Source organism: Falco biarmicus, chromosome 14, assembly GCF_023638135.1.
Source record: "Falco biarmicus isolate bFalBia1 chromosome 14, bFalBia1.pri, whole genome shotgun sequence".
NCBI lineage: Eukaryota > Metazoa > Chordata > Aves > Falconiformes > Falconidae > Falco > Falco biarmicus.
In genome coordinates this window covers 6,073,712-6,084,168 of record NC_079301.1, presented here as the reverse complement: position 1 = coordinate 6,084,168, position 10,457 = coordinate 6,073,712, and the positions used below count along the sequence as shown (strand labels likewise).

The 10,457-nt window shown below is 36.0% G+C and overlaps 1 long non-coding RNA gene across 1 annotated transcript; it reads right to left on the bottom strand.

Moving 5' to 3' along the window:
- Window positions 1-2,316: 2,316 nt before the first annotated feature.
- LOC130158752 (uncharacterized) lies at window positions 2,317-4,007 on the bottom strand. The gene is made up of 2 exons (XR_008825482.1): window positions 3,926-4,007; window positions 2,317-3,332 (listed from the first exon to the last, which is right to left on the bottom strand). It is a non-coding gene; the product is annotated as an uncharacterized LOC130158752 (long non-coding RNA).
- Between the last annotated feature and the right edge of the window lie 6,450 nt (window positions 4,008-10,457).

Below are 10,457 nucleotides of genomic sequence, written 5' to 3'. Positions count from 1 at the left end.
TATTTCTTGCCATTGTCCTGAAGCATTTAGGAGAAGCAGGTGTTGGGCTAGCAGATTAAAAAGTGGATTAGAAAAAGGACTGTGCGATGGGACTCCATCAAATGCTGAAGGAGCTGTACCTAGTAGCAAGGTTTTAACCAATAAATGTAGGCATTTAATGTGGGTTTGCCTTTAAGTAGTAAAGTATCCTTGAGAAGTCTTTGCTTTTAGAAGCTGTAATAACCCCTCAAATGAGATTTGTACTTTAAAAGCTTATTTACAGAAGAGAGACCACTGTTAATGACATTTGCATGGAAATTTCCCAAATGAATATTTATAAATATGAAATATGAATACACTACAGTGTACTGCATGTACTGGCACAAACATTTCTATGTACAGATGTGTGATTTTTGTTGAACTCAGCGTAACTGATAAATCTCTTGGGGAAACACCAAACAGCTTGTTCCTCATACAGATGTTCCTTTGGCTTCTTATTATAAAGACTTGAAAACATACTGTTTTACTGGCAATAAAGCAGCAATAACGTCTTAATAGAATCTGAAAGAATAACTAAGCACTTCAAATGTCTGAAATAAAGGGATAATTGAAGTTGCTTTGGGTTTAAGCCTGAGTAATTTCTTACTTTATAATAATTCAGGTGACTGTTTATATCTAATGAAAGACAATATAATAAGAGCACATTACTGATTGAGAACTTAAACGTTTGCTTGTATCTATAGTGTGTCTCATTGATACACATCATTGTAATGGAAGAAACAAATTATTTAAATTATAGCTCATTATGCTTAGTACAAACCAGTAACTCACTTGCACAGAGATTTTTCTTAAACTTTGCAAAAATGTTGATGAGTAAGTTGCAAACTAACCCCCCAAATAATTGGTACTGGTGGCTTTCTTGTTAAAGTGTGATCATTGAAATTGTTCAGGATTATTTATCTCAAATACTCAAAGCTCTAGAGTTAGATTTCTATTATAGTTAAAAAATAGGATTTTTTTTTCTTTTCTTCTGAGCACCATAGTCTTTATGGTTAGGCTTTTAAGCTTTTCTCTGTGGATGCAGGCTCTACAACTATACAAAGGAAGGCAGGGAGTTTCCACCCTAATTCAAGAACTGACAGATGGTATTTAAAGAAAAGTAGTGAATGTGGTATGGATAAGCAGCTTGATTCCCCAAATTAAGAACCATTTTTATAACTTTAGTGATTTGGTAATGTAATGGGTTACAGTGGAAGCTCTAAAGGTGTCTGGTCATGGTCTGCTGGTCAAAATGTAGGTAGCATCATCTCCATCATAACTATGGAAGTCTGCATTTAAAATTTTTATTGTAGGCATTTCATCTTACCCTGCTGCAGTATAGAGAAATGTGGGATATATTCATTATAAAGTTAATATGGCAGGAGCTCCTTTGTTAGCATCACCTTTTGGAAGCTGTGCTGCCAGTAATGTGATGGAGAGTTATATGCACCCTGTCAACATAACCACTGCATCCAACACCAGCAGAAATTCTCTTACCAGCCCAGCTTCTATGAAAGATCTCGCTTTACAGTTTGGGGGGTGGGGGGAAGGCAAATTATTTTTCCACTTTGTTGTGAGCTGCTCTCCTACCATTCCCCAAAACCTGAACAACAGAAGTGGTGACATGTGCCCTCTTCTGCACAGAGTGTCAGTTAGGTCGTGAATCACACCCTTCTTTAATGTTCCTGTTGCAGTGCTGAAGAGATAATTGCTACTTTGTGCTCACAGTTCCTCTTTCTGATGTAGAGTAGTTTGTGTGTGAGAAACTTGGGAAAAGAGGAATAGCAACCCTTAGTCTGTGTAAACAATGATTTCAAGCTTTTAAGATTTTATTTTCCTTTTGTAACTTTCACAATATAAAGAAAAATCCGTGAACCGGGGCTATTTCATGTCTTGGCTGTTACAAATCACCTGGACTTTTTCACCGAGAGAACAGTGAAATACAGGTGAAGAATCCTGCAGAAAAGATGACAATATACCTTGAGCGTGAGCTGTCTCCATAAAGTTTAGTAACTAATGGGTTTTTCAAGAGTGAGCTTGATTTTCAAATGTCTGGAATTCCAGCAAATAGAATCCTCCTTCATTTCACTCCTCCTTATGGTGGTGGGGGGTGAAGCAAGCAGATTCTGTGCTTCTTCGTTAAATTTAAATTTAGAGAGCGATGTATGAAGGAGGGTTAACGGAAAGAAACTGTGCTGTGACAGCAGGACTGCGGTCAGTTACTGGGGATTCTTTCAAGACATTCTGCTGACCAGGGCTCTGGCAAAATGCATTGACATAATAACAATTCCAGCTCTCTGCAGATAACACAAAGTTTAATCAAGCTAAGTTGTTATGACTGATTGAGGAAGAATTTGAGAAGCTATAATATAAAAACAGTAGAAACAGTTCAGTGTTTTACTTGTGAAATGGTTCTTCACTGGGAAACTATTTCATATAATTGCCATGATATTTTCTGCTATGACAAGGGTGGAATCGTTTGTCAAATGTTTGAAAAATAACAATGAAAAGTCTTCTTTTGCAGTTAAACTGTATGGGTAAGATAATTGAGAAACATTTTTTTTTTTTCTAGAAATTGTTCTTCCCTCATTTGAATGAAGAAGTATTTTGTTTTAAAATCGACATTTCTTGGCACTCTTATCTTCTCTTCCGTTCTTTGAATCTGTTTTCACAAAAACTGGTTCCCTTAAAGTTGGTCTGTTTATTACTCAACCCTTGATGAATCATATTGTTATGCATCATTTTGGGTTATTTCAGTGATAAGGAGTAGCCCATAATACAACATTTTGAGTAGTTGGTAGGAAACAGTAGAATTGTTTTGCTGAAGATAACAGAAAGCATCTGATAGCACAGTTATCCTAGACGGGATTTATTGAAGGAGAAAAATCTTGTAAATAAGAATCGATATTTCAAGCAATAAACTATAACATTTAATAGTGTACAAATAAAGCAGTAGTTAGGTGATCTTCACAGGATATTTCTGCTATAAAATTATAATGAAGTTATATTTTAAGTTCCAAACTCAGTTGGAGATGGAAGCTTTAAATGTTCAAATATTCTCCAGCAGGAATAATTCAGTTCTACTTTTTCTTACTTCACAAAAGTTCTTTCACTCATCTGGTTTCAGGAGGTGTCAGGACATGGTGCATTAGAGTCAGAAAGGGTACATCTCTGTGTGAATCTGAAAACTAACCAATACTGGATTTGTGTGTCAGAATCCACTCTGGATTGGTATGGAGAGTTAATTTTAAGAGGAGGTTGGTTCAGTAGATGACTGCAGACCAGTTCCTGATATGCGGATTTAACAACGGCTGCTGAACAGAAAAAGTAGAATTGTTTTGTAAGGATGGCAGGAAAGCAGCTATGCAGCTGTAAATACATCTATATATATATATTTACTCTACACAATGTCACTAAAATTAAGTAACAGTACATGATGTTATGATGTTTAAAACAAAAATAATCAGGGCAATTTATTCTGTACTGCAACTACAATAGCTGACTGGCTCCAGGTGATGAATGTTATTTTTATGCCAGTCACCCTGCCAAGCTCTGCAGATTTTTTTACTGAATGGACAAAAAACGCTGTGGACCAGATTACAATCAACAAACTCTGTTTGACTTGTCCCTAATATAATGGTGGTGAGAATCAGTTTCTTCTGTGCTTTCTCTAGTGTCTGTTAGTAAATAAGACTAAACTGCACTAGTCAGATGAATTTTTTTTCATCATGTTACTCTTATTTGCCCGTATCCAGGGCTGGCACTGTGAGTTAATATAAGTCATTCCTCTAGTGTATTGTTATATTTTGAGGTGTTACAGTCACATCCTTTCCCTCCACCCCCACCCCCCCCAAAAAAAAAACCCCAACAAAAAAAGTAATGTTAATTTCCCAGCTAAAATACATACCTGTCAGTTCTCGTAGGCAGGCTGAAGGCATTCTGAAGTGTGCTTGCCAAAGATTTTATGCAACACAAGAAACATTGCAGCATTAGTTGAATATTAACACAAAAGTTCATGGTTTTGAGGACTCTTTTCTCTTCAGCAAGATGATAAGCTTTCAAGGTTTGCTAACAAAGAAGTGAACTGTACGTTGCTAACTTTTATCTGAGAATATTTGAAATGCAATATTTTCTACTTATTAATTTTGATGCATAAGAGAATTACCCACTATAAAAATAACACCTTAAAAATTCTTCAGTGAGCAGCAGCAGAGAGTTATTTTCCTTAGAAAGATCTAATTTTTTTTCATCCAAACTATTCACGAAGTTCTGATATCTATCTGCCTTCCTGAGATTATTGTGTAAGAGATATTCATGATAGTTCTTGGTGAAGAGGCCATCTATTGATATTTTTTTTCAAACAGTGTTTGTCCTCATTCTGCATGTAGGGAGAGCGGTTTCCTTTTTCCTATCTTTACTGCATAATGTAAGGAACTTAAAATCTGTAGTTTTAACTTCATAGAAATGTCGACCTGATCGCTCTCTGCAGCTCCCTGACAGGGGCTGTGGGCAGGGGGGGTCGGTCTCTGCTCCCAGGGAACAAGCGACAGGACGAGGGGAAACGGCCTCGAGGTGCCCAGGGGAGGGTTGGATTGGGGATTAGGGACAATTTATCCACTGAAAAGGGTGGTCAGGCACTGGGAAACAGGTGGTGGAATCACCCTGGAGGTGTTTAAAAAACACATAGAGGTGGTGCTTAGGGATGTGGTTTAGTGATGGGCTTGGCAGTGCTGGGTTAATGGACTTGATGATTTTTAAGGTCTTTTCCAACCTGAATGAATCTGTGAATCTGTGAATACTGAGCCACCCGGTGACATCCTGTAGCCTTGTTCAGTACAGTGAATCAAAGGTTAGACAGGAATCCGTAAAACTGCCTGGCACAGCATGTAAAATTTAACCATTTTGTCAAAGTGAAGGAAGAAATGAGCACTCTCAAGGGGAAGCTCTGGTTGGTACTTGGTCTGTTTATCAGCCGCTGCTGTGAAGTATGTCACAGGTTCAAGATGCAGTAGCGTTACATCTGTCCTGTGTATTACTATAGTTTCAAGGCCACTTTTAAACGGGATTTTTTTTTTTTTTTCATATTGGAATTGCAGTGAATGCTTCCGCTCAGTTTTCTTTCACAGGTGTGTAAGCACGTGCCTCCATGCAGAGTGCCTGCCCCAGCCACGTAATGCTGCGGGGAGGTTCCAACTCTATGTGCAAAAGCTCAAGGTGGTTTTTGGCTGGTGAACTGTCAGTCTCTGCTTGCTGCCTGGGTATGGGACATGTGTCTGTATTCTCAAATGAACATGTAGAGTGGGCTGAGTAAGTATACTCAGATAATGTCACGTACTGTTGAGAAACAGCCGTCGTAGAAAAGGTTTTCATTAGAAAAAATAAAATTACCATATTTCAATGGTTGCTGCATCTGGCATTATTGTCATAGTTGAATAAATATAGTTTTGACACCCTTCTTCTTGCTGTCAGGGCATGATATTTTTATTTTGCATAGTCTGGGATGACTGACCAGAGTGAAATTGTGTTCTTGCCTCGCATAAAAATGTAATCTTAAGGGAGAAACAAGGTTTTGGGTTTAACTTCACTTGCTGGCTGTGGTCTTTGTTACTGAAGCTGATCCTGTTAGGTGTTTTTCAGTCCAGTTTAAGCACAACAGAGCAGTGAATAAAAGCAGATTGAGAAAGGACAGACTGCATGGGGTTTTGAGCAACCCAGGCTCATCACGGAAAGTGTCCCTGCCCGTGGCAGGGGTGTTGGAATGAGATGATCTTTAATGTCACTTCCAACCCAAACCATTCTGTGATTCTATGAAAGTACAGTGAACTTTTCCTACCGTGCAGGATTTTCTGAGGCTGAGGCGGCAGGTGATGTTTCTTCACCATAAAACCCAGAACAAAAGAGTTAAAAGGCTGTAAAAGTAATTTCTGGCCAGAGTGCATTTTTGGTGACAGCCCAAATATATCCTCCTAAGGTGGCATGGAGCTGAGCGTGACGGAGTCGCTTGGTGCTGGGCACTGACTGGAGCAGCTGTGGTTGAAGTCTGCCCTTTTTACATACTTAGCCCTTCTTGCTGAAGTATTTTAGATGAGATAGGAAGAGAACTGTTACAAACATCTTCATGGGTTGATACATGTTGCCTCCTAAATGGGATCATGCTTAAGTCCTTAATAATTACAACTATCTTACCCATTCTAAAAATAAACTGTAAGTTCTTTAGGTGGAAATGTGTATGTTAAAGTGTAGGGAATAGGGTTTTTTTCTGACATTAGTGAATAATTTAAAAGTTTTCAAAGCAGTAAATACATTGTTTTCTTTATGTTAAGAAAGTAGAAAGATGAGCAATTCCATTAGAATTTCTGAGCATTAATTCATTTGGATGAACATGGCATGACTTCATTTGAATATCTGAATGTTAATTGCATTGACATTGTTATTAAAGCAATTAACTTATCAGCTATTTTTGACTATGGCTAATCAACTGCAATAAAGTAGTGTGGCATGAAACTTTATAGAGCTATATTCACAGAATGATGGTCAGATTGCTCTCTATTAAAAAAGACAAGAGGGATTTATTTATGAATATTAATTTTAATTAGTACATATTTGTTGAGAAGTAATTCAGCAATCATCCTCAATAATATGTGATCTTGCCTATAAGCTGTTTATATATATACACATAACTGTATGTAGGCAGAAGGTTTTATTAGAGAAATAAATTAATGTTTTAAGTATTGGTTTTGAAGAATAATTTAGTATTTACCCATTAGGGAGAGTTGTTGGTCTATCTTAACACACTGAAAATCTAATTTTCTTTTAAAAAATATTAATTATTCCTTGTAGCCAAAAAGGACTACATCATTAACCCCAAAGGAATGGTAATAAACAAAAATAATTTAAAAGCTTTATTAAGTTCAATTAATTGGTTGTAGCAGACTAATTTTGTCATGCTTTGCTAGACAGTGTATTGTAAGTAATTTTGATGATCTCCAATTGAGTTGGGCAAACAAGCCTGCACACTAAAGCAAAAATTGAATTGTCTTGATAATTACAAAAACCATTGGCCTGTTTGGTATTTCTGATAAATGGGTTAATTAGCTACTTTTTTATTACATCTAGACTTTCAATGCAGTAGAACAGTGGTAATTTATTTTGCTGTGTAAACTAGTACAGTCAAAACTCTATCGTTCTGATTTGTTCAGGATGAAAATCTTTTGGAGCTGCTTGATTTAATATTAGATAAGTGTGGCTGTGGATGTAGTTTTCAGTATTTGGAGTTGGTTTACATAATTTATGGTACTTGGATCTATGCTAGGTATTTTTCAGTCTTTTGCCTAACAATAAAGGATTTGTCTCATTTGAAAGGGCCCATCAACATCATCCTTAAGAAAAATTGGATACTGATTCTGTATTGTTTATGTAGATAGCATATACCTCATGAGAAGAAATTTTTGAGAACTGATATATTACCCCTATGAGTGAAAAGTTTTAGCTGAGCAGTATTTATAAGAAATTATCCAAAAGTATAGATAGTCAGGTAAGCACCTGTTTTAATTTTGATGGTTTTGTTGAGCTAAGCAAGCTTTCAGAGCTTTGAAGCAGATCACATAATACAAAACCAGTCATTTGAGCTCAGAGGAAGGTTCTGTGTTGAACCAAAGTTGTGGTGGTGGTTTAGGGGGTTTGGGTGTCGTTTGGTTTTGGTTTTTTTGGGTTTTTTTTTGTTTGGGTTTTTTTTGCTTGTTGTTGTTTTTTTGGTGGGTTTTGGTGTTTTTTTTTGGGGGGGGGCAGACATTGGGTGTTTTGTTTTGTTGTTTGTTTTGGTTTAGTTTTTCTTGCAGCTCCCCCCTCAATTGATTTAACTGTTTTTTTTTCCAAAAGTAGTCTCTGTTCTCCAAGTCAGTGTATGCTGCTGCACTAGCAAAACAACTTCCTTCATTTCTGCTTAGAGAAAATCTTTAGCTCTGTTCTTGAGGACAGCAAGTGATGTCAGAATGTAAAGTACTTACAAGAGATTTTATTCCTCCTTCTCCAATTGTAACTATTCTACTCTGCAGCATTTAGGAGTGTATGCTATATACTCAGTGAAAAGTCCAGGAAAATGAGAAATTGTTTAAGTCTTAATATTTTTGTTTGCTTAAATCTCTAATACTTAGCTGAAATGATAAGGTACAGTAATTTTGCCATGATGAAAAGGTATTTTTGATTTTTAATGTTTTCCTTTTCAGTTTTGACTCCTATCTCTCTATTCACAATTTATGCTGTGTTTTATCTGACTTATTGGTGAAATCCATTCTGTTGTCCATCATCTTTCTTTAGCAAAATCATCTTAATAATTGTTTTCTCCTTGTGGTATTTTCATGACTCTAAAATGCATTAGCATGAAAAAATTAGCTTGATTTCTGGTTTGTTTCAGAGATAAGAAAATTTGAAACTGAATGCTTCTTTCTGACTACACTTTAAAATGATAAAATAAGGTTGTAGGAGTCCTTGTTTCTGTGTTTGACTTGGCTTGTGGTCATTTGTACAAACTCACAAAGTGTTTTGAGCAGTCTTGGTATTCAGCTCGTCTTCTGACTCATAAATAATTTGAAATATAAAAATTATTCAAATTCTAATTCAATAGAAGTCTAATAATTAATCATCCTCTTTACATATCATCTTGCATTTGCCAAAATATTATTTTGATCAGTCATTTTGTTTTATATTTAAATGTATTGAGCCATTATGAATGTCATATGAATTATAATTTGTTAGCTTGATGTAATCATTGCTGAATAATGAATGGTGATCTCAGGCTTAGCAAAATGTTTTGCAAGATGAGATGATTTGTGTCTTTTCCTACAAAAAAACCCAAACAAACAACAACATAGTTTTGTTATAAAACCAAAAAGTCTTGCACAATTTTTCATTTTGGAACTTTACAAATGCTTAGTCTAACATGTTGGTTTGGATGGTTTTATCACTTTTTGGTTTTGTTGGGTTTTTAGGGGGTGTTTTTGGTATTTTTGTTCTTTTTATAATGTTATTTTGACAGTAAGTCATGACAATATGGCAATCTAAAAATCGCTGAAAATAGAAAGCAAAAAGAAAAGATCAGCAGTGTATTGCCGAGGAAATTCTAGTTATTATTTTTTTGCCAGGTTCTTTTTGTCAGTATGTAAGGTTACGTTGTCATACGTTTAATTCAGCACAGTTCTGCTGAAAGACAGCCAGCATGTGAAATGGTGCTACATGGCAGAAAGTGAATTTCCTTTCTGTAACTATTTCTAGTGTTACATATAACCAGCTGAATGTGCACCACTGTTGTATTTTACTTCCGTATGGGGCTGAGACAGTTCTCCAGTATGAGCTGGTATTTTTATTATAGCAAAACTTCTTGAGCAAGTCAGAAAATAAGAAGTCTGCCTGTTAGATCCCCCACAGGAGCTGGGGAACAGAAGGGATGGCATAGCATGTGTGTGCCACCTGTTTTAGAAGCAACCTGATTAGAGCCTATGCTTCTTGGTAGACACCATACATTGAGGAGCAATGGATGTGCCTCTTGAAGAACATCCTTCTTTCTTTTAAATTTTTTTTTTTTTTTTGTGTACGTGTTGTTGCAGCTCATGATGTGTCCAAACCTCAGCGCAGCACCTGAGGGACCATCAGCACTCAGACTCTTATAGAGAGGAAGGCAAAATGGCAGTTCATTGAAAGACACAGGCACTTATATACTAGTAGCAGAGCCAGCCCCTTCGTGGGTGGCTTTCTACTTAGTTCCTACGTTTCCGTCACAACACATGGTCTTTTGCATCGCCACATCCCTATGCTACTACAACGTGTAAATAAAATGTTCAGTTATTTCATGTGACCCTTTTTTCCTTTGTTGGGAAGCAGGCTTCTGAAATTGAGAAGAAACGGCACTTTATTTATTTCTCTCCTCTCTCTATAGAGTCACTTTTTTTTTCTTTTATAAACTAATATTATTTTTAGAACACTTACAGGCATTAGTATAATGTTTATTATAAAGTTCTGAGGGAAAGCATTTGATTTTATCAAAAGGTGTTACGCAGTTTGGTATATGTATTTGACAATATCCAAGTATATCTGAATTAAGTTTTTATGCATGTTTATATAAACAAATGATGTGCCTTTTATGACAGGAACAGAATAACATCCTTTCCCTCTGAATATAAAAACTGAAAGGGATTTATAGGCTTATTTGGTCTGCTATCAAATATATACAAGTTAAAAACTTCTGTATTCATCAGGAAGTAATTTGCATTTTGATATATTCTCTAATGTTGAACAAAGAATAGTTAAAAATGCAATTCAAGATAAATAAATTTATTTAATAGTATAGATAAATCTAATTCTGTATTTTGGCAAATGAGCAGGATTGGGACATAATTTTTTTCTAGTGCTTCTTATTACTAGCATTCTTTTCCAAAAAATCATAA